The 24,522-nt window shown below is 37.7% G+C and overlaps 1 protein-coding gene and 1 pseudogene across 6 annotated transcripts in view; one reads left to right on the forward strand and one right to left on the reverse strand.

Annotated features, from left to right (window-relative positions):
* ZCCHC7 (zinc finger CCHC-type containing 7) overlaps nt 1-24,522 on the forward strand; it is a 284,890-nt gene that overhangs the window by 84,670 nt on the left and 175,698 nt on the right. The window lies entirely within an intron of this gene.
* Nucleotides 7,216-23,448, reverse strand: LOC119505075 (annotated as a pseudogene).

Consider the following 24,522-nt stretch of genomic DNA (forward strand, 5'->3'; position numbering starts at 1 on the left):
AAATGGTTTAATAAGTAATAATTAGGGTGGAATCAGAAAAAGAATTTTCTGCTGGTCACTAGTGCACTTTTGTACTCTGTAAATCAGACATTGTAATAAAAGTACTTTTATCAACTGTAATTAGTATCTCAAAATACGAAAACTGCATTTTTACATTTTGTTTAGCAGGCCAAAAAAAAGGTGTTCAGAAATTCTTGTTTCCATCTTGGCAGAATTATTGTCTCATATTTTATGTAAAATATTCTTCAAAAGTGTTTAAGTGGGCAAAAGAGAATTTCCTAACTGATAAAAGCTTTCTACATATATGTACCTATACTGTAGACTGCCAAGATTGGTAGTCTATAGAAATATCTACCTACCTTTTTAAAAATTTTTTTTATCATAACTTTTCCCTTGATTTATATACAGTTTTATCTGCACTATAAATCAGCAAATAGTTATTGAGCATTCACTATATGCCTAGTATAGGGTTGAACTTATACCTTATTGGCATTTGAATATGTTGAGGAACATAAGTCTGGTTTTGTAGGGTTGCTGTTTTTTTTTTTTTACACAGATTACTTTATTTAATCTTCACTATGACATGGTAAAATAGATTTTATTATCACCATTTTACAGATCAACTGAGCCTCAGAGAGGTTAAGTAATCAGCTAAGATCACATAGCTGGTAAGTGAGGGATCTGATATTTGATGGGTTGGTATTTTTAATAGGTAATTAGATGATGGTTGGAACCCAGAATTGCCGTACCTGATTCCATTGTGATTTAGAAGATAACACAGAGGTCTTATGAGACTTTATTGTCTAGTAAGTAGGTAGGGCAGTTGTGAAGAGTTAAATAAAAAGAGTCTTGAACTCAAGAGCAAGAACCTCAGATCTTACAGATACAAAACCAAGCAGTATGAAATGGAGATTTAATGTAGGAAATTGAATTATATGGAGTAATGGTCCTAGGGAGACACATTCGACTAGGCGGCAGGAGTTGTGTGGGGTTAGTTTAGTACAGGCTATAGAGACATTTGGAAGATTGGGATGGAGCTTAGGTTTGTCACAGATAACATGCTTTAAATTTAAATGAGATATACATTATTTTCATGGAGCATTTATTCTCCTCCAAGGGAAGATTTATTTGGATGTTATCCTGGTTTACTTCAGGAGGGCTTCTGTGTGAAATTATGCTGGAATTGGTTTTAGGCTCCCATAAATTCTGACTTAGTTAACAAATTGAATCTCTAACAAATACAAGAAATTTAAAATAAAAATCCTATTTTTAAAAGAATACCTAAAATTGTATTACAAGCAATTATATATAAATTCTGACATTTTGTATGCCATTGGAATCTTGTCACTGCCTACTCTCACTTAGGTAGAAGAATGAGTGAAACTCAGATTTTCTTGAATTCCAGTGTCTTTTATAAAAAGCAACACCCTTATCCATTCACTCCATTGCACACGTAAATGCCTTAAAGATTTTGTTGAAAAATTCATTCAACAAATAACTATTATTGTATAAGCCCTAAAACATTGCAGAAAAAAATACAATGTAGTCTTTTTGTTTATTCTCTAACCATCTCCCTCAGATATATGGAGAATACCACCTATAGCTTGATATTTGTGATGTTATCATTTAAACCAGTGTGTTTTGTGTCTAAAGTAGCAGTTCTGGGAAGGAGAACAGGACTCTCTTGGGATAAATATAGAATGTTACATGGAGAAGGAAACAAATTGAATTTGAGTCCTGGAGAATCTGGTATAGGGAGAATTTGATTATGTGGAAGAAAGGAAATGGCATTTTAAATGGTGGGGAGCAAATCGGGAGAACATTGTGAACAAATGGGTTTGGAAGAATATTTTATGTGATGGTGATGTGTACTGTGAATGTGTTAGGAGCGACATCACTAACAAAACTGTTGCTTTAGTATAAAGTGCAAGTGGTAGCTTACAAGTTGGTAATGGTAATATTGAAAGTAAATAAAATATTGTCAAAATAATTTTGAAATGAGTCAACAGGACTTGATGACTTGATAAAAATATTGATGGAGAGAGTAGTGAAAGAGAGTTTTCCCATTTAACAAGTGTGAGTGATTTTTAAAATGATTCTATCCTTGACCTAAATAGAGAAATTGAGAAGAGCCAGTTTAGAAATAAGATGGTGAATTCAGTTTTAGATGTGTTGAAATTGAATTATCTGTATTTGATTCCAGTGAACAATTATAAGGGTACTTCAAGAAATAGGACTAGAATGTTTGTGTCAGGCCCAGAGATATAAATATCTGTCAATTTTTGGATGTGGAAGAAACCTCAGAAATAATGTCATCCACCAATTTTATGATTTTGGCACACTCAAACCTGCCTTCTGTTTGTCCAGGTCATGCTGTCTACTTCAGAAATAGGTTTGTTATGTATTTTGAATGAACAATGAAAGAATGAACCACTCTTCTTTCCAAAGCTAATTATTATAGTAGATTTTAACTATAGATGCAGTCACTTTGCCAAATCTGTAGTCGGGCTAGCAATAATATTGTCTACTTAAACTGGTCCTTTGCCAAGGGATGTTTAAATGAACAACTCTAACTGTTATGATTCTGTAATAGGTAAAAGCAGATTATTTGATTGAAATGAAAGGAGACCTAATATTAAGAAAAAGGCATTTCTTCAGTGGTGTAATAATTTTGAAACTTATTAGAGAGGAACTCATACATGATAGCAAATATTTTATTTCACTTTTTCTTTTATGTTTTTCTTTAATATCTAGCTCTTTGTTTCATCATGACCATTTCAGTGTTCTAAAAGATACATATAGAAATCAGTTTTAACAGATGACTGCTACTGAAAACTGAATATTTAAAATTCACTGATTTTCCTAGTGGGTTAATTTTGCTTTCATTTCTGAGCTTCCTGCTCTTCTCTATAAATAGTTGATTAAAAGTTTCTTGTTTAATAAAATTTAAAGTGTTTTGATTACTTTAATGTCATTTGAAGACATAAGTAAAAAAAATAACTTTCTCAGTGTAATTTGGGATATTGTTATGATTAAAACAAAACCTGTATTTTTTTTTCTAAGAAATTAAAAAAAATGGTATCTACTGTTTTTTTTTTTTTGAAGGACAAAGCTTTTATTAATGACAATATTTGGTAATTGTTGGGTAATCATTAACATTTATATTGTTATCCGTTGTGACATTATCAAATATTTGAATGCATGATGGGTTTACTATTTGAATATATAACACTGTTTTAAATTGGTTGTAGTTTTATTAAGAGGTGGTCACTAGGTTGTATTTTATTGTCTTGCAAGGGGAAAAAACAATCCAGAACAATAAACAAAGCCAAGTTAGAGCAACTTGTTAAACACTTTACAATTAGACCCCCCCCCCCCCCCCCGTCTAGTGTGATACTTTGAAGGCAGCTGCTATACAGATAAACTCTGGAGCCCCAGATGGTGGTTGCCTAATCCTCATGAGAATTCATGTCCTGGAAGCAGCTCTTATCTCTCCAGACCTGACATTGTCTGTGAGCTTTCTCTAAGGAGGGAATAATATAAACATGCTATGCATGAGTCTCACTTCTTGAATATGTCAAAGACACAGGAAGTTATAGTAAAGTGTAACAAGAGCAGAGTTTACATTATTGAAAGGGTTGTTACTTAAAGCACTTGATTCTAGCTTGTGGTGCATGATGGGGGTAGTTAGGGAAGAAAGGCACAGGGAACATTTTTTTAAACAGAAATGCCATTCCTCCCACTATCATGAATTAAGAGACATTGGTTTGTCATTAAGTGTGCAATATCCAGAAGAATCGACTGTTATGTGATTTGCTCTTATTTAACAGTTTAAAACAATTTATCTTGTAAATGAATGTTCTGGCTCTTATTTCTCATCTAGTAGTCCTCTCTGTTGGAAGTAAAATCAGCAGTTCCACTATTCTGGATTTAATGTTTTGTCCAGAATTTGTCCAGGAATCTGGTCTGGGAGAGTTGCTGTGTCAGTGACAATAGAAATGGTTGTCTCTTTAGCATAGCAGCCACATGTTCTGAAGTGCGGATATAGAGACCCTATCTATTTCAGGCAGAGTCTCATTTAATATGCAAGCGGAGATGCTGACACCGTAAACATGAATAATTGTTGAATCACCTGTCACTTGATGATATGGCTCTAAATAGGCAATATGGGTTTTTTTTTCCCTCCTAAAAATTATAAATTTATAATCAAGTGGGAAAATATACTGTCCCTCATAATATAGTCTTAGCCTGTCTTTCAGGTCTTGTATCCCTTTCTTCTAAATATCCTTTTCCCCAGCCACTATTAACCTCTCATTAGTCCCAGAGTCTGTTGTACCCTTTTATATTTTCATACCATTTCACGTTCTTTTCCATCTTCCTGAAGAGCCTGTCCCCAGAGAACTTCTAGTCATCCTCTGAGACCCTGCTCAAATATTACCTTTTCTCTGAAGTCTTCTACAAACAGTCATTTCATTTTCTTTTCTCCCATATTATTGTAAAAATACAGATTTAATTGTTTCTTACTCTTTCTCAAAAAGCTGTTTTACTGTAATTTGCATTTAATATGAAACCCAATATATCAGTCTAATGGTCTGTGTTTTCCTTGGTCTGGTCTCCATCTTAGCCAGTCTCGTCTTCTCTTTCTTCCTGGCTACAGTCCTGTTATAGAATGATTTTCTATTATTATTCCTTCCCCTGAACCTACTTATGCTCCTTTTTTTTTGCCCATGTCCGTCCATTTTAGTCTTTCTTATCCATTAAGATTTTGCCAAATTTTGTCTTTTTCCATGAGGCCCCCACTGCCACTTACTTAGAAATCACAAACTTTGTTCCTCTTTCATGGCACTTATTGAGCATGTGTTATGTGTAAAACATTGATTCGAGTTCAAAAACTAGTCAGAAAAAAAAAATCCTGATTCTTAAAGAGTTAAATAGGGATGAGTATAATACGAAGTGGAAAATGTTAGGTGTCGTAAGAGAGAAAGAATTCAGTTGAAAGTATAATTACTTCCAACTGGGCTACTCACTGAAAGCATATTTTAAGTAATTTGTGTTTGCCTTCTCTGTTCACTTGGGAGCTCCTTATGGTAGAGCCAGCTTACTCAAACTTTATATACCTTGCTTTGCCTAGCACAGTGTCTCAGGGAGGATGAAGAAGAGGTAATACATTTGAAAGATTAATAGGAAAAACTTGAGTAAAACCTGAGGTTGGGTCTGATAGGATAGGCTATGGGGTGAAGAGACATCAAAAGACCTGTGTTCAGAGTTCACAGAAATATTGCTATATTAGGTTACTTTCTTGGGGTAGAGTAGGAACATGTTGGAAGTAAAGTAATCTTAGGTTAGTTGTCTATTTCTTACTCCCTTGCTGTGGTCTGTTTGAAATGTTCTTTTATTGTATGCTTTTTTAAATTTTTTATTTTTTATTTTTTATACAGTTGATTAAAAAAAAAAGTTAATTAAAAAAAAGAAAAACAAGTAAAAAAAATATGCGAAGCCCCCTTGAGGAGCTGGTGGAGAATGCAGGGGTATTGGGCTGCCCCACCTTGATGGTTGCTAATGTGCTCACAGACATAGGGGACTGGTGGTTTGATGGGCTGAGCCCTCTTCCACAGGACTTGCCCTCTGGAAGACTGTTGCTGCAAAGGAGAGGCTAGGCCTCCCTATAATTGTGCCTAAGAGCCTCCTCCTGAATGCCTCTTTGTTGCTCAAATGTGGCCCTCTCTCTCTAGCTAAGCCAACTTGGCAGGTGAAATCACTGCCCTCCCCCCTATGTGAGATCAGCCACCCAGGGGAGTGATCTCCCTGGCAACGTGGAATATGACTCCCGGGGAGGAATGTAGACCTGGCATCGTGGGATGGAGAACATCTTCTTAACCAAAAGGGGAAAGGGAAAGGAAATGAAATAAGCTTCAGTGGCAGAGACATTCCAAAAGGAGCCGAGAGGTCACTCTGGTGGGCACTGTTACGCACAATATAGACAACCCTTTTTAGGTTCTAATGAATTAGGGTAGCTGGTGGTAGATACCTGAAACTATCAAACTACAACCCAGAACCCATGAATCTTGAAGACGATTGTATAAAAATGTAGCTTATGAGGGGTGACAGTGTGATTGGGAAAGCCATATGGACCACACTCCCCTTTGTCTAGTTTATGGATGGATGAGTAGAAAAATGGGGGAAGAAAACAACAAACAAAGGCACCCAATGTTCTTTTTTACTTTAATTGCTCTTTTTCACTTTAATTATTATTCTTATTGTTTTTGTGTGTGTGGTAATGAAGGTGTCAGGGATTGATTTTGGTGATGAATGCACAACTATGTAATGGTACTGTGAACAATTGAATGTATGATTTGTTTTGTATGATTGCATGGTATATGAATATATCTCAATAAAATGAATTAAAAAAAAAAGACCTGTGTTCAATAAAGTTTTTTACATTGGATTCATCGATGATTGAACCTTGGTTTGTTTGCCATATTTTCCTTGCTGTTTGAAATTCGTTTGCCTACTGTGTGCTAGAACAGTTTGACGTTTCCTGGTTACCACCTGTGTCCTTTAGCTGTCTCCCTACCGAGCATATTCTCTATTGCTTCCTGTTTCTGTCACATCTGCTTCACCCCCACCCGCATTCTCTTTTTAGGGTTCTGTTCCATGCAATACATTAAATGGCTAATAAAAACATGCCCCAGATGGTGCTGTTCTTTTTCATGATCTCTAGCTACTTTGTGTTCCTGTCTAAAAGAACAAACAAAAAGCAAAATGAAAAGACACATGCTGCTGGTTTGTAACTCAGCTGGCTCTCATTTATTTCTTATTCTTCTTTGCGGTTCTCTCTTACTCTTGGTTTCTGCTGTTTCTTCTTCTTTTTTTAAATCTCACTCTGCCCCCATTTCTGCTCTCCCATTTGTGCACCAATTATTAGTAAATCCTTTATATTCTATCCCTGACTGAATTTTACATTCTTTTATTCTAGCTTCCCATTCTTAATCCTTTCTCTTTTTATATACTCTTGTTTTTTTGTTTTTCTAATTTCCTTTCTTTCCATCCATTTTTTTAAGGGATGTGTGTGTGTGTGTGTGTGTGTGTGTGTGTGTGTGTGTGTGTGTGTGTCTTAGAACCAGGTCTAAGCCTTGGGGATGTAAATCTTGATTCTGTCTGCTCTCTGTGGCTGGGTTCTGTACAGAAGCTGCCTGTTTGGCTGCCAGGAGACTCCTAGCTGCCAGCTTTTGGTTTCGAGGGAGAGAGTTCATTAAACTTCATGCTAATGTCCTTGATGGACAGCTGTAGCATGTCCCAGAACCCTGCCAAGTCCTGGGCTGTTGGACATGGGTTGGCGTCAGAGTTTAAATGAACTGCTGAAATTTCTGGGGCATTAGTAGCTGGGCACCGCCCGCAGCACTGAGGACTTTCCTAAGACTTCTTCAGAGAAGTTGTTTTCTTTAGTCTTCTTGTCCATCTGGCAGCATCAAGCTTGCAGCCACTCTGACTCTGCCTAAAGTAGATTTAAGAACCAGTAGTCATCTCAGTGGTAGGCCTCTGGCTGTATTGTCTCTGCAGGGGAGCTGGAGGTGGTCTGGAGCCAGGGGTCTGGGAGTGGGTGGGATAGGCAGCCAACAAGCCTCTAGGGCAGGGTCCCTTTTGTCTTAATTAGGTAGGTTGTGCTCAATTAGGGCAATCTTGGGGACCTGCAGGGCCAGCATCAGTGCTGATGGAGTTAGGGTGTGGGATGCAATCCAGGAGGCTCCTTTCTAGTTAATTACAGCTTGAGTCATTGGCATCCTGGGTGTCCAAGTTGATGTCATTTGGGGAGGACATGCTGTAAGAGGGTACACCGCTTCACCAGTTGTTCTCTGCCTGAACCCCGATGGACTGGAATTTGGTAGCATGACTGAACTCCTCTTATGGCACTGACTGAATTCAGTCAACTTGTATTCCTATTAATGAGTTTTCTTTTGGAGATGACTTTGGGGTGAGACTCAGAGCTGGTGAGCATTCCTTGGTTGCTCTTCAGAGCTGTATGTTTCAGGGGCCCACTTGGAGGCTTCAGGGACCAGGGTGATTCCACCCCGTGCCATGCTGGGCAGTCAGGTACTGCTGTCCAGGTTGTCCATTGAATTGCTCAGGCCCTGCTGGCTCCTCACCTTGCTTTTGTGGTCCTGAATATCTAGGTAGGCTTGTACAGCCAAGGTGCAGGGCCTCCAGGTTAAAGGGATGTTCCATCATTTTTCCTTTTTCTTTCTTTGTCTCCATTTCCACTTCTGTATTTGTTACTCTTCAGCTCTTCTGCCTTTTCCATTCTTCACTATATGTATCTTAAACAAAACAAAACAAAACTGCGCAACTGTTTCCAGGCCTCATTTCGTGCTTCATTCCCATATTCTCTTTTGCTTTAATTAGAGCTGACTTATGCTTTCTATCTTCATTTCTTACTTTTTGTTCTTTTCCACATGTTCCTTCTCCACTATAAAATCTTTGAAAGCAGTAATCTCAGCTGTTCTCCATCATTTCCATTCCTCATGCCACGTGCTTATTCTTCCATTGATTTTTTGTGTGTTTATCAAGGCCTTAAGACAAGAAAAGTATGGCTAGTGTACAGCTACATAATGAGTCCTGCAAAACTGTATTTTACCTCTTAGAAGTCTTAATGGTGAGTGTAGGTGCAGGAGCCAATTCAGAAGGAGAGGATGAAAATTCAAATTAGAAATTGAAGGATGTTTATAGCAGTTTGTAAAATATGCTTGGTTGAAAAGTGTAATTGAGAAACAGGAAGGTAGGAAAAGGAGACTAGACAGGTGCTAAACAATTGGAAAGCCTTCTGCTTAAAGATACATAACTATTTGTCCCTTCCCCTGTGACTCACACCTACCACCAAGTTCTGGTAATTGAGATGTATATGGATTAACTGGTCTTTTTAAAAATGCAAGTGTCCTTTGATATTGTCTTATTCAGACCTTATGCAAATTCTCTTAATCAGATTGCAAATAGGAATTTTATTTTTATTTGGGCAGTAGAAGGAGGAAGGCAAGCTCTAATAAGTAAAAGGAGGCTTGGGGGGACAAGGGTATAATTGCATTCTTTTTTTAATTTTTGTTTTTAATTCACTGAAGTTTTTAACTGAAGGAGATATTTGTGATGATCCAGTTTAATTTATTTTATAGGTGAAGAAATGATACAGAGATACTGACTTGTTCAGGTCCTATAGCTTGTTAGTGATGGAAAAGAGACAACCCTATCCATTATTCTCTTTATTGCACCATATTATTTTTGTACGACAGTGGCTGCCTAGCCATTCCTTGACTTGAACTGGGAGGAACACGATCAAAGAGAAAAAGGGACAAAAGCCAATATGTATATGTGCCCTCCTACCTCCTCCTCCTTTTTCCCTTTATTATCAGCATATTATAATATTCTGGATTTCCATATTGAGAGAACAGACTTGCATGACCAAGGATCGATTGTATTGCCAATGGAAAACAAACAAGGAAACAAAAATATTGGACCTTTATTAAAAAGGAAAGCTAATAATAGGTATATTTAAAAGTCTTTCTGTGCTGTTTTATTTATTTTTATTGAGTATACAAGTTCTAAGATAACAAGATCACTTTTTGTCTAGAAGGTTTGAATGGGTGGGAGGGGAGCCAAAAATGACTAGAGACTCAAGTGACTTAGCATTACTTTAAAAAGTTGAATGTGTTTAAATCAGCAGGGCCAATGACATGCATCGTAGGGCACTTACAGATTTGGCATATATCACTGCAGAGACACTAGCAAATTACCATGCACAAGATGTGAAAAGGGCAGAGTAATGGTAGTGCTTCTAAGCCACCACTTTTGTTAGTCTAGTGCTCTTCACCACCTCCCCCCAAAGCTGTAGAAACAAAGAAGCTATACAAAACTCACATTATTTGCATTGCATTGACCCTTGAACACCATTTACCCAGCCATGCCCCATTTTCACTTGTCATTTTCCCAACTAATGCATTCTAAATATAAATCCAATGTGGTTTAAAGAGCAGTAGAAATAGGCTTCCAATCAAAGTATTTCTAGAATTTCAGTTTTCAGAGTACTTTTAACGTATTGCCTCATTTGATTCTGCAACCAACATAAAGTATCTGGTGTACTGTCGAAAGAGAAAGTTAGATCAGTGTGCCATAGAGAAAGTTGCATTCAGTTTGTATTAGTAATCCAGACCTTGTTTACTTGTTTGTTTACATTGCATACTCTGTCTACTCTCACAAAAGGATTTTAGATAGATTGTGATGCATATTCAGTAAGACAGTTAAAAATAATGTCAAAGAGTAAAAAAAAAATCAGATAAAATTCCCTCTTTTAGGCACGTGAGGTGAAATGATTACTTAAACGTTAAATTTATCTCAGCTTTGGTAGCCAAAGGGAAATATAGTGAGTTTTTTATGGTTTTTGTTTAATTTATGAAAAGCACATTAGTTTTTACCTTTTATCGTGGTTATTTTTTGCATACACTGTATTATGTCTATAAACTTTACTTTAGAGTAGGGACTGTATGGATCCATGTTTCATTTAACAGTGTTCAGCACAAGTGAACACATTCGACTCTGATTTCTTTTGAGGAAAGTAACTTCTTTTGGCACTGACTTCTAAGAGAAAATTTGACATTTGAATTCTTAGGAAAGAAACACTGAGTCATGTAAATTGTAGACAGTTATTTCAGTTGAAGTTTTTTAAAGGATGCAAAACATTCATATAGCCTTTGCTTGTATTGAACTCAAGTAAATCACGGGATACCTGGCAAGGACAGTATGGTATCTTAAATCATGAACTTTATTAGTCAGGTGGATCCTGGTCTACTCCCAGATCTTTGGGACTCTGTGACCTTGGACAAACTGTAATCTTGCTGAGCTTTAGTTTCCTCATTTGTAAAATAGGGCTAACGATACTTTTCTCACAGGGATTTAGGGAGGATTAAATGAAATAATCCAGTTGGTTTCTTTTTATAGAAAATAATATTCTGAGCTGAGCATGGGTTTTCCAGCTAGGCAGACTTTGAATTTTGCTGTTTGACAATGGTCAGGTTACCTAACACATCTAAGCCTTGATTTCCTCACTTGTAAAATAAGAATGATAATATCTGTGTTGAATACTTGTTAAAACCTGAGATAAAGCACTTAGGTATTACTAAGTGCTGAGTTTGGTAATTATTAATGCTCTGTAGCCATGTCAGCACTTGGTGTTGTCAGATTTAAAAATTTTTTAGTTATGGAAGTATATTAGTAGTGGTATCTTGTGATTATAATTTTTTGCATTTTCCCAATAACTAATGATGTTGACCTCTTTCTTCATGTGCTTATTTGATATTTGTATATATTTGGTGAAGTGTCTGCTCAGATCTTTTGCCTGTTTTTAAATTGGATTGTCATCTTATTGAGTTGCAAGTATTCTTTATAAATTCTGGATATGATACTTTATTAGATATATGTTTTACAAGAATTTCTCTGAGTCTGTGGCTTGTCTTTTCGTTTATTTATTTATTTATTTTACATTTTTTATTGTGAAATATAACATACATACAGAAGAGTGATAACTTTGAAAGTATAATTTAACAAGTAGTTAGAGAGCACTTTTCAAAGAATGTTATGAGTTACAGCTCCACAATTTCAGTTATTTCTTTATTGTGAAATATGTATGCAGAAAGATGATAACTTTCAAAGTATGATTTAGCAAGCAGTTATATAGGTAATTTCAAAGAATGTTACGGGTTAGAGTTCCACAGTTTATTTCCTTATTGTGAAATATAACATATATATATAGAAAAATGATAACTTTTAAAGTAAAATTTAATGAGTACCTATTGAGAAGTCGTCAAACAATGTTATGGGTTACAGTTCCACAGTTTTAGTCATTTCCTTATTGTGAAATTTAATATCTATGCAGAAAGATGATAACTTTCAAAGTATGATTTAACAAGTAGTTATATAGAAAATTCCAAAGAATGTTATGGTTTACAGTACATTAGATTCAGTTATTTTCTTATTATGAAATATAACATACATACAGAAAGTTGGTAACTGTCCAAATACAATTTAACAAGTAGCTATAGAGGAAATTTCAAAGAATGTTATGGGTTACAGTTCCACCATTTCAATTCTTTCCTCTGGCTATTCTAATACCCTAGCAACTAAGGAAAAAAAATACATAAAGATTCAGTATTCGTAATCCTTTGTTAAATTCTATCTTATCTGTTGCTTCCCTTTCCTCTAGTTTAATCACTTACCCAATCTTCAGAGATGTGTAGGAAGTAACCACCCTAAATTGTTCGTGTTGAAAAGGGCTGTCGACATTATGGGAAAGGGGGACGCATCTGGTTAATGTTCTTGAAGAGGCTGTTGCCTCTGGGTTTGGGAACTTATCTGGCATAGGAGCACTCTGAAGGATTTAAGTTTCTGAAAAATAAACTTAGTGAGTGAAACTTTTATAGAGTCTCAGATAGGAACCAAAGTATTCTTTAGAGTTTGGAGGACTACTATTAATTTGGGCTTGTCATATTATGATCATTTGGCATATCCATCTGAAACTTGCATAGGAGTAACCCCTAGGATAGCCTCTTGACTCTATTTGAAATCTCCTACACACTGAAACCTTGTTTTGTTGCCTTTCTTTTCCCCCTTTTGGTCAAAAAGGCGTTCGCAATCCCTCGATGCCAGGGCCAGGCTCATTCCTGGGATCCATGTCCCATGTCGCCAAGAAACTACTCACCTGGGAGTCCTGACCTGTATCAGGGGGAAGGTGATCAATTTATTTGCAGAGTTGGGCTTAGAGAGAGAAAGGCCACATCTGAGCAACAAAAGGGATTCTCTGGAGGTGACTCCCAAGCATAATTATAGGTGGGCTTAGCCTCCTCTTTACAGTCATACGTTTCACAAGAGCAAGGCTCAAGATCGAGGGCTTGACATATTAAGTTGGGCGTTCGTAATTTCAAATAGCATATGTTCTGTCCAAGATAAACAACCAGTGTCTCACATTATCTTCACTTAGTTGTACAATCATCATCACTCCCCATTTTAAACAATTCTCATGACCAAAAACACCCCAAAGCTCTTATCATCCCTTTATTTATCCCTAGTATTTGTGTGGTCCCAGTAAGGTATTCGTATTAACTATAGTCCCTAGTATGCAATAGGTAGTTTTTTCATGTTGTTAACTCTTTGTACCCATATCATACCTTAAAAATGTATCATGCCAAAAAAAAAAAGGCACCCAGTGTTCTTTTTTACTTGTTCTTTTTCACTTTAATTTTTATTCTTATTATTTTTGTGTGTGTAGTAATGAAAATGCCAAAAATTAATTTTGGTGATGAATGCACAACTATATAATGGTACTGTAAACAATTGAATGTATGCCTTGTTTTGTAGAAAAATGGGGGAAAAGTATGTCATGCAAAAACTTATTTATATTTGTAGTGTTAATCTGTGGGATACATGCCTTTACCCCTTTCAATCATGTTTACCTTCAATGCAGCTCTGATACTTAAAATCCCATTAAGGAAAAATCATCACCCCTATCTATTACCATACCTTTAAATTCACCCTCATTAACATATCTTAAAATATTAGGTTACCATTCCCCCTTCACTAGCTTCTGTCTATCTCTAGGTCTTTTATATTCTACATTATAAGGCACTGATTTTACATTGTTCAGGGAGTTCATAGTAGTGGTAACATACAATATGTCTCCTTTTGTGTCTAATTTATTTCATTCCAAATTATGTCTTCAAGGTTAATCCATGTTACATATGTTTCAGGACCTTGTTCCTTTCTTACTGCTGCATAGTATTCCATCATGTGTATATACCACATTTTGTTTGCACACTTTTCTTTTGAAGGACACTTGGATTGTTTCCATCTCTTGACAATTGTGAACAATGCTGCTATGAAAATTGGTGTGCAAATACGAATTACTGGATCATAGGGTAAAACAATACCTAGTTTTCTGAGGAACTGCCAAACTGTCTTACACAGAGGCTATACCATTATACATTCCCACCAGCAATGAATAAGAGTTCCAATTTGTCCATATCCTCTCCAGCATTTATTGTTTCCTGTTTGTTTAATGGCAGCCATTCTTATTGGTGTGAGATGGTTTCTCACTGTGGTTTTGATTTGCACTTCCCTACTAGCTAGTGATGATTAATATTTTTTTATGTGTTTTTTAGCCATTTGTATTTCCTCTTCCAAAAAATGTCCTTTCATATCTTTTGCCCATTTTATAATTGAGCTGTTTGTACTATTGTCATTGAGTTGTAGGATTTCTTTATATATGCAGGATATCAGTGTCTTATCAGATATATGGTTTCCAAATATTTTCTCCCATTGAATTGGCTGCCTCTTTACCTTTTTGACAAAGTCCTTTGAGTCACCTAGATTTTGATTTTGAGGAGTTCCCACTTATCTATTTTTTCTTTGGTTGCTTGTGCTTTGAGCGTAAGATCTAAGAAGCTACCTCCTATTACTAGGCCTTGAGATGTTTCTCTTTATTATCTTCTAAGAGTTTTATGGTACTCTCTCTTATTTTGAGGTGTTTGATCCACTTTGAGTTAATTTTTATATAGGGTGTGAGGTAAGAGTCCTCTTTCATTCTTTTGGATATGGATATCCAGTTCTCCCAGCCCCATTTGTTGAAGAGTCTGTTCTGTCCAAGTTCAGTGGATTTGGGGGCTTTATCAAAAATTAGATCTGGGAGGGTCTATTTCCAAAATCTCCATTTGGTTCCATTGATCAACATGTTTATCTTTGTGCTAATACCATGCTGTTTTGACCACTGTGGCTTTGTAGTAGGCTTTAAAGTCAGGAAGTGTAAGTCCTCCCACTTCGTTTTCTTTTTTAGGATGTTTTTCTTAATTAAGGACCCCTTTCCCTTCCAAATAAATTTGATGACTAGCTTTTTCATGTCTGCAAAGTAGGTTGTTGGAATTTTGATTGAAACTGCATTGAATCTGTAGATCAGTTTTGATATAATTGACATCTTTGCGAAGATTAGCCTTCCTATCCATAAACACGGAATATCTTTCCACATAATTAGGTCCCCTTTGATTTCTTTTGGTGAAGTTTTCAATTTTCTGAGTAGAAGTCTTTTACAACCTTGGTTAAGTTTATTCCTAGGTACTTGATATTTTTAGTTGCTATTGTGAATGAAATTTTTTCTTGATTGCCTCTTCAATTAGGTCATTACTAGTGTATAGGAGTATATAGGAGTATAGAGGAGTGTATAGCGCATTACTGATTTACGTGCGTTAATCTTGTATCCTGCTACTCTGATAAATTTATTTAATAGCTCAAATGGCTTTGTCATCGATTTTTCGGAATTTTCCAAATACATGATCTTATCATCTACAAATAATGACAGTTTTATTTCTTCCTTTCCAGTTTGGATACCTTTTATTTCTTTGTCTTGGCGAATTGCTCTGGAGAGAACTTCTAGCACAATGTTGAATAATAATGGCGTCACTGGGCATCCTTGTCTCATTCCCGATCTTAGGGTGAAGGCTTTCAGTCTCTCACTGTTGAGTACTATGCTGGCTGTGGGTTTTTCGTATATACCCTTTATCATACTGAGGAAGTTTCCTTCAATTCCTACCTTTTGAAGTGTTTTTATCAAAAAGGGATGCTCAATTTTGTCAAATGCTTTTTCAGCATTTATCAAGATGATCATTTGATTTTTCCCTTTTGATTGTTAATATATTCCATTACATTGATTGGTTTGCTTATGTTGAACCACACTTGCACGCCAGGAATGAGCCCCACTTAGTTGTGGTGTATAGTTCTTTTAATGTGTCTTTGGATTTGATTTGCAAGTATTTTGTTGAAAATTTTTGCTTCTATTTTCATTAGGGAGATTTACCTGTAGTTTTATTTTCTTGTAGCATCTTTATCTGGTTTTGGTATTAAAGTGATATCAGCTTCATAAAATTAGGTAGGTAGTGTTCCTTTTTCTTCAATTTTTTGAAAGAGTTTCAGCAGGAATGGTGTCAGTTCTTTCTGGAAAGTTTGGTAAAATTCCCCTTTGAAGCCATCTGGCCCTGGGCTTTTATTTGTAGGTAGATTTTTTGATGATTGATTGGGATCTCTTTGTGATTGGTTTGTTGAGGTCTTCTGTTTCTAACTGGGCAGTCTAGATGGTTCATGTGTATCTAAGAAATTGTCCATTTCCTGTAGTTTGTCTGGTTTGTTGGCATATAGTTGTTCATAGTATCCTCATGATTTTTTAAAATTTCTTCGAGATTCACAATAATGACCCTGCTCTCATTTCTTATTTATTTGGGTCTTCTGTCTTTTTGACTTTGTCAGTCTAGCTAAGGCTTTGTCAATCTTGTTGATTTCAAAGAACCACCTTTTTTTTTTTTTTTCATTTTTATTGAGATTGTTCAGATACCATACAATTATCCAAAGATCCAAAGTGTACAATCACTTGCCCCTGGGTACCCTCATACAGCTGTGCATCCATCACACTTAATTTTTGTTCAATTTTTAGAAACTTTTCATTACTCCAGACAAAAAATAAAGTGAAAGATAAGAAAAAAAGAAAAGGAAACTCTAATCCTCCCCTATCCCTAACCAACCCCCCTCAATTGTTGACTCGTAGTATTGATATAGTATATTTGTTACTGTTTATGAAAAAATGTTGAAATACTACTAACTGTAGTATATAGTTTGTAATAGGTATATAGTTCTTCCCTATATGCCCCTCTATTATTAACTTCTAATTGTATTGTCATACATTTGTTCTGGTTCATGGAAGTGATTTCTAGTATTTGTACAGTTGATCATGGACATTGCCCACCATAGGATTCAGTTTTATACATTCCCATCTTTTGACCCCCAACTTTCCTTCTGGTGACATATATGACTCTGAGCTTCCCCTTTCCACCTCATTCACACACCATTCGGCGCTGTTAGTTATTCTCACATCTTGCTACCAACACCCCTGTTCATTTCCAAACATTTGAGTTCATCCTAATTCAACATTCTCCTCATATTAAGCAACCACTCCCCATTCTTAGGCCTTGTCCTATATCTTGGTACCTTATATTTCATGTCTATGAGTTTACATATTATAATTAGTTCCTGTCAGTGAGACCCTGTAATAATTGTCCTAATGTGTCTGGCTTATTTCAGTCAGTATATTGCCCTCGAGGTTTTGTCATCAACCCCTTTTTTTTTAAATATGGTTTTGTTCACTCACCATACATTCCATCCCAAGTCAATAATCGATGGTTTTCTGCATGGTCATACATTTATGTGTTCACCACCTTCACCACTATCTATATAAGAGCATATACATTTCTTCCACAAGGCAGGAGGGAGAGTCAAAGAAGGTAGAGAGGCAAAAGAAAGAGGAAAAAAAAAATGACAGCTAGGAAGCAGCAAAAGGAAAAATAACCTTAAATCAAAGTAGAATAAAGAATCAGACAATACCACCGATGTCAAGTGTCTAACATGCCTCCCCTATCCCCCCCTCTTATCTGCATTCACCTTGGTATATCACCTTTGTTACATTAAAGGAAGCATAATACAATGATTCTATTAATTACAGTCTCTAGTTTATGCTGATTGCATCCCTCCCCCAATGCCTCCCCATTTTTAACACCTTGCAAGGTTGACATTTGCTTGTTCTCCCTCGTAAAAGAACATATTTGTACATTTTATCACAATTGTTGAATACTCTAGATTTCACCAAGTTACACAGTCCCAGTCTTTATCTTTCCTCCTTTCTTGTGGTGTCTCACATGCTCCCCACCTTCCTCTCTCAACCGTATTCATAGTTACCTTTGTTCAGTGTACTTACATTGTTGTACTACCATCTCCCAAAATTGTGTTCCAAACCACACATTCTTGTCTTCTATCACTCTGTAGTGTTCCCTTTAGTATTTCCTGTAGGACAGGTGTCTTGTTCACAAAGTCTCTGATTGTCTGTTTGTCAGAAAATATTTTGAGCTCTCCCTCATATTTGAAGGACAGCTTTGCTGGATACAGGATTCTTGGTTGGCGGTTTTTCTCTTTCAGTATCTTAAATATATCACACCACTTCCTTCTTGCCTCCATGGTTTCTGCTGAGAGATCCGCACATAGTCTTATGAAGCTTCCTTTGTATGTAATGGATTGCTTTTCTCTTGCTGCTTTCAGGATTCTCTCTTTGTCTTTGACATTGGATAATCTGATTATTAAGTGTCTTGGCATAGGCCTATTCATATCTCTTCCGTTTGGAGTACGCTGCGCTTCTTGGATCTGTAATTTTATGTCTTTCATAAGAGATGGGAAATTTTCATTAATTATCTCCTCTATTATTGCTTCTGCCCCCTTTCCCTTCTCTTCTCCTTCTGGGACACCAATGATACGTACATTATTGTACTTTGTTTCATCCTTGAGTTCCCGGAGATGTTGCTCATATTTTTTCATTCTTTTCTCCATCTGCTCTTTTGCGTGCAGGCTTTCAGGTGTTTTGTTCTCCAGTTCCTGGGTGTTTTCTTCTGCCTCTTGAGATCTGCTGTTGTATGTCAAAGAACCAACTTCTGGTTTTAGATATTCTGTTGTTTTTTTTGTTCTCCAGCTCATTTATTTCTTTTTTGCTCTCCGTTTTTTCTTTCCTTCTACTTGCTTTTGGATTAGTTTGCTGATCGTTCTCTAGTCTCTTCAGTTGTTCAGTTAGGTCTTAGGCTTTAGCTTTTTCTTCCTTTTTGATATATGCATATAGAGCTATAAATTTCCCTGTCAGCACCGCCTTTGCTGCATCCTATAGGTTTTGATATGTTGTGTTCTCATTTTCATTCATCTCTAGATATTTACCTATTTCTCTTGCAATTTCTTCTTTGACCCACTGGTTGTTTAGGAGTGTGTTGTTTAACCTCTGTATATTTGTGAAAGATCTGGTTCTTTGGTGGTCATTGATTTCTAGATGCATTCCCTTATGGTTATAAAATGTGCTTTGAATAATTCCAGTTGTTTAAAATTTATTAAGACTTGTTTTGTGCCCCATCATATGATCTATCTTGTAGAATGTTCCATGAGTGCTAGAGAAGAATGTATATCCTGGTACTTTGGGATGTAACGATCTATAGCGTTAAGTCTAATTCATTTATCACATTGTTTAGGTTCTCAGTTTACTTATTGGTCCTCCTAGTTGTTCTATCTTCAGAAAAGAGTAGTGTATTGAATTCTCCCACTGTTATTTAGACATGTCTGTTGTTCCCTTCAGTTTAGCCAATGTTTGTCTCATGTACTTTTGAGCTCCTTGATTAGGTGCATAAACATTTATGATTGTTATTTCTTCTTGGTGAATCATCCCTTTTATTAATATATAGTGTCCTTTGTATCTTATGACATCTTTGCATTTAAAGTCTATTTTGACTGATATTAGTATAGCTACCCTTGCTTTCTTTTGAGTGCAGCTTGTGTGGAATATTATTTCCATCCTTTTGCTTTTAGTCTTTTTGTATTGAAAGGTCTAAGATGAGTCTCATGTAAAAAAACATATCAATGAGTCATACATTTTAATCCATTCTGCCTGTCTGCATCTTTTAATTGGGTTGTTTAATCCATTCACATTCAAAGTTATTACTGCAAAGGCAGTTCTTGAACCAGCCATCTTATCCTTTGGTTTTTAATTGTGAGATCTGTTTTATTCTCCCCTTGTTCTTTCTTTTTTCCCTATAAGTTACCCTGACTAATATTCTTCAGTCCTGTGCATTTCTCCAGACCTCTCTCTCCTTTTTTCTCAGCTGGCAGAGCTCACTTTAGTATTTCTTGCAGAGCACATCTCTTGTTAACAAATTCTCTCCGCATTTGTGTGTCTGTGAAAATCTTAACCTCTCCCTCAATTTTGAAGGAGAGCTTTGCTGGATAAAGAATTCTTGGCTGGCAATTTTTCTCTTTTACAATTTTAAATATGTCATACCACTGCCTTCTTGGCTCCATGGTGTCTATTGAGTAGTCAGTACTTAGTCTTATGTTGTTTCCCTTGTATGTGGTAAAACACTTCTCTCTTGCTGCTTTCGTAACTTTCTCCTCTTCAGCATTTGACAGTCTAATTAGTATATGTCTTGGAGTGAGTCTGTTTTGATTTATTCTATTTGAAGTTTGTTGGGCTTCTTTGATGTGCGTATTTATGTTGTTTAGAAAGTTTGGTAAGTTTTCCCCCACTATGTCCTCAAATACTCTTCCTAGCCCTTTTCTCTTCTTCGTCTGGGACACCAATGATTCTTACATTTGCATGCTTCTTGTTGTCTTTCATTTCTCTGAGACCCATTTCAAATTTTTCAGTTTTTTTCACCATTAGTTCTTTTGTGCATTCACATTCAACTGCCCTTTTCTCTACTTCACTTATTCTTTCTTCTGCCTCTTCAAATCTGCTGTTGTGTGTCTCTAATATATACATATTTAATTATAGTCTCTAGTTTGCATTGATTGTATTTTTCCCCCAATAACCCCTATTTTTAACACTTTGCAAGATTGACATTCATTTGTTCTCCCTCATGAAAAAAGCATATTTGTACATTTTATCACAATTGTTGAGCACTCTAGGTACCACTGAGTTATACAGTCCCAGTCTTTATCTTTCCTCTTTCCTTCTGGTGTCCCACATGCTCCTAACCTTCCTCTTTCAACCATACTCACAGTCATCTTTGTTTAGTGTACTTACATTGCTGTGCTACCATCACCCAAAATTATGTTCCAAACCTCTCACTCCTGTTTTTCCCTATCTGTCTGTAGTGCTCCCTTTAGTATTTCCTGTAGGGCAGGTATCTTGTTTACAAACTCTGTCATTGTCTGTTTATCAGAGAATATTTTAAACTCTCCTCATATTTGAAGGACACTTTTGCTGGATATAGGATTCTTGGTTGGCGGTTTTTCTCTTTCAGTATCTTAATATATCACACCAGTTCCTTCTTGGCCTCCATGGTTTCTACTGAGAAATCCGCACATAGTCTTATCAAGCTTCCTTTGTATGTGATGGATAGCTTTTCTCTTGCTGCTTTCAGGGTTCTCTCTTTATCTTTGATGTTTGGTAATCTGATTATTAAGAGTCTTGTTGTAGGCCTATTCATATCTATTCTGTTTGGGGTACGCTGTGCTTCTTGGATCTGTAATTTTATGTCTTTCATAAGAGAGGAGAAATTTTCATTGATTATTTCCTCTATTATTGCTTCTGCCCCTTTTCTCTTCTCCTTCTGGGACACCCATGACATGTACATTACTGCGTTTCATGTTGTCATTCAGTTCCCTGAGACGTTGCTCATATTTTTCCATTCTTTTCCCTAACTATTCTTTTATGTATAGGATTTCAGGTGTCTTCTTCTCCATTTCCTGAGTGTTTTCTTCTGCCTCTTGAGACCTGTTGTATGTCTCCATTGTGTCTTTCATCTCTTGTGTCCTTTCATTTCCATAGATTCTGCCAGTTGTTTTTTTGAACTTGCGATTTCTACCTTATGTATGCCCAGTGTTTTCATTATACACTTCATCTCTTTTGCCATATCTTCCCTAAACTTTTTGAATTGATTTAGCATTAGTTGTTTCAATTCCTGTATCGCAGTTGAATTGTAAGTTTGTTCCTTTGACTGGGACATACCTTTGTTTTTCTTAGTGTAGGTTGTAGTTTTCTGTTGTCTAGGCATCTGGTTTCCTTGGTTATCCCAATAAAGTTTTCCCAGACCAGAATGGGCTCAGGTCCCAGAAGGGGGTAATATTCAGTATCAGGTTTCCCTGAGGGTGTGTCTTAGAAGATTGACACACCCTGTGAGGCCTCAAACCACTGTGCTTTTCCGAAACTGCCCAGCGGGTGGCACCTGTCAGCCTGTAGCTCCTGACAGGTGTAAGAAGGTGTGACCTCCTTAATTTCTGTTTTGGCTATTTTCCCCCAGGCTCTGGGGTCTGATTCTGAATGGAAGGCAGGTAGTAGAGCTGGACACCACTTCTTTCCTCTTAGGGAAGATACACCCCCTAGGGAGTTATCATCTGCATTTAAATAGGTTCTTTGTTTCTCTGACTCTGCTCTCTCCACCCTTGTCTGGGTCAGAGCCCTGCAAACTGAAAATGGCTTAGGCTTTCTCCACTGAGCCGCTCGGGTTGAAAGAGAGAGAAGGGGACAGAAAGCCCCCTTTCAGGGCCAGTCCACGGCCCCCAGTTTCACCCATCAGCCAGAGATAGCACCCAGTCCTCTGGGCTCCCCCTTCTAGGACAGAGAAGTCCCCTGGCTCTTCAAGGTCAGTCATCACTAAAAGCCTCTGTCTGCCTGTTGGGGATTTGTAGCTTGCAATGAGAAGTCCACGTTTGCCAATTAAAACCCCAGTTGGAGCTGGCCTGAGGTGTATTTGCTGGTTCAGAGAGTGCTGCTCTCTAGCACAGCGAGGCTTTGCAGCTTGGGCTGCCATGGGGGGAGGGGGTTCCCGGCTTGTGTCTGTAGTTTCTACTCACAGATTCCTTGCTGCGATCTCAGGCATTCCTCCAAATCCAGGTTAGTACAAGATGTGTGGACAGTCACTGTTGTTGCCTAGCAGTTATTCCAGATCATTTACTAGTTGTTCCTGGTTGCCTATTAGTTGCTCCGGGGGGACTAACTAACTTCCTGACTATGCTGCCATCTTCTCTCTAATATATTTTTAATGTGATTTACAGTACCCTTTATTTACACAAGATCTGTTATTTTTTTATTTACCCTTTCAAAATTCTTCTTTATGCTCTTCTGGAGTCTTCCTGATGTCCTTTATGTTTTTAGCCAACCCCTTGGTGTTGCTTTAGAGATTTGTGTGTACTTCTTTGATAAATTGCTCCAGAGTCTGTGTCTTCTCCAGCTTTTTAATTTGGTCATTTCGCTTGTTCATATCTACTTGGGTCTTTATATGCTTTGTGATTTTCTGTTGGCTTCAGGGCTTTTGCTTATCTTGATAATGTTATTTTCAGATATGCAGGATTATTTGAGCATTTATATATAATTTGGCAGAAGTACTGCTTGCTGGAATGCACTTTCCATGTCCTCCCAGTAGATGGCACTCTTGAGCCACCTCTAACTCAAGCCAGCCTTCACCCAACTTTGCCTATTCTCTGACTGGGTTCCAAACCAGGTGGAAATCAAGTCCATACGCCAGTTCTCGTGTGTACTGGGGATTGCCAGCCCTGGGGGTGGGTGGTGGCCCAGTGCAGCTCAACAGGGTCTGCTTAAGGATACAGTGAATCTGGTGTTTTTGGCCTCTGAGTGGACCAGTCTTGAGCTACAGGGCTGTGTATTTCACCCCCTAGCTCAGTGGGCCCCAGACCCTGTCCACTCTGCACCCATGAGCCTCTGAGGTTGGGGAAGGGCTCCTGGCACTTCTGTGCGTTGCCCTTACCTCCCCCCTTTTCTCACCTGTGCACACTGCAGGCTTCTGTGAAGGAGGAGTAAATGCTTTCACCACAATTCTGCTGAATCCCAGCTTCCCTCATGAGAGCTCCTAGCTGCGGGCTTGTGAACGGTTATCTTCCCAGCCAACTGCAGAAATGGGTACACGGGGTGTGGAAAGGTGCTCCCTCTCGCACTTGGCAGCTAGCTCCAGCTGCCAGACACCAGCAGCAGTCCCAGTCAAACACACTTACCCCCTCCCTTCAGGTGAATTCTCTCAGCCTTTCCATCCAAGTCCCCACTCCACGTTGTAGAGTTTCCTCTCCAGCCGGTCATACCCTGGAACCACTGTTTGGGCACCCTCTGCTCCTTCTCTACTCCTTTTCATGGAGGAGAAGTTTGCTCTGCCCCTCCTATTCTGCCGTCTTCCTGAAGTCTCTCCTCCAGTGTTTTTTAAAGTGCTCCCAGCTATGGTGTCCTCCACCCCAGCAGCCAGTGGAGGAATGAGGCCCTCAGTGATGGGCGAGGCAGGGGCTTCCACACCCAACCTTGCCTGACTGGAGTGGCAGATGCCTGCAAAAGCTTTTCTGGGAACTGCTGTCCCAATAAATATTTCTTGAATGCATGATTGAATACATGGGATGGGGAATGCCAAGAAATAGTTGTGAATATTTGTGTTTATAAATGAAACCATTGTATTACAGGATTTAAGACTCTTTAGAGGTGAAGAGTGGTTAGGTTGGAACACCTTTGAGAGAGAAGGTGTTAGAGTGGGCCTGTTGGTGCTGAGGATTGTTTGATGGGCTCATTACTTGGGCAGATAGTTCTGTGTGAAGCCATAATGCTTTCTGAGTGATTGAGCTCTTCTTTTATCCACCAAGGACAAGTTTTTTCTCTCCATTTGCCCATTTGACTCCATGCTGTGTGATTGGCTGCCCCCCCCCCCCCCCCCCCCCCCCCCCCCGTGGAGTGAGCACGTTTTCTTTTCCCTTTTGCCTATGCTCTGGTTTCTTTTTGTTGCCAGTTTCCAGTCCTTTCCTGCTAGCTTGATTGTCTTCCCTGTAGTGGCTGGCTCTTATCTCCCTGAGTTCTCTTTTTTGTCAGGGAGGGCTTTGTATATATGCATTTTATCACGGAGTGTTGAGAGAGTACGTGTCAAACTGACAGATGGTATGACT

The sequence above is a fragment of the Choloepus didactylus genome, chromosome 10, assembly GCF_015220235.1.
Source record: "Choloepus didactylus isolate mChoDid1 chromosome 10, mChoDid1.pri, whole genome shotgun sequence".
Classification (NCBI taxonomy): Eukaryota; Metazoa; Chordata; class Mammalia; order Pilosa; family Megalonychidae; genus Choloepus; species Choloepus didactylus.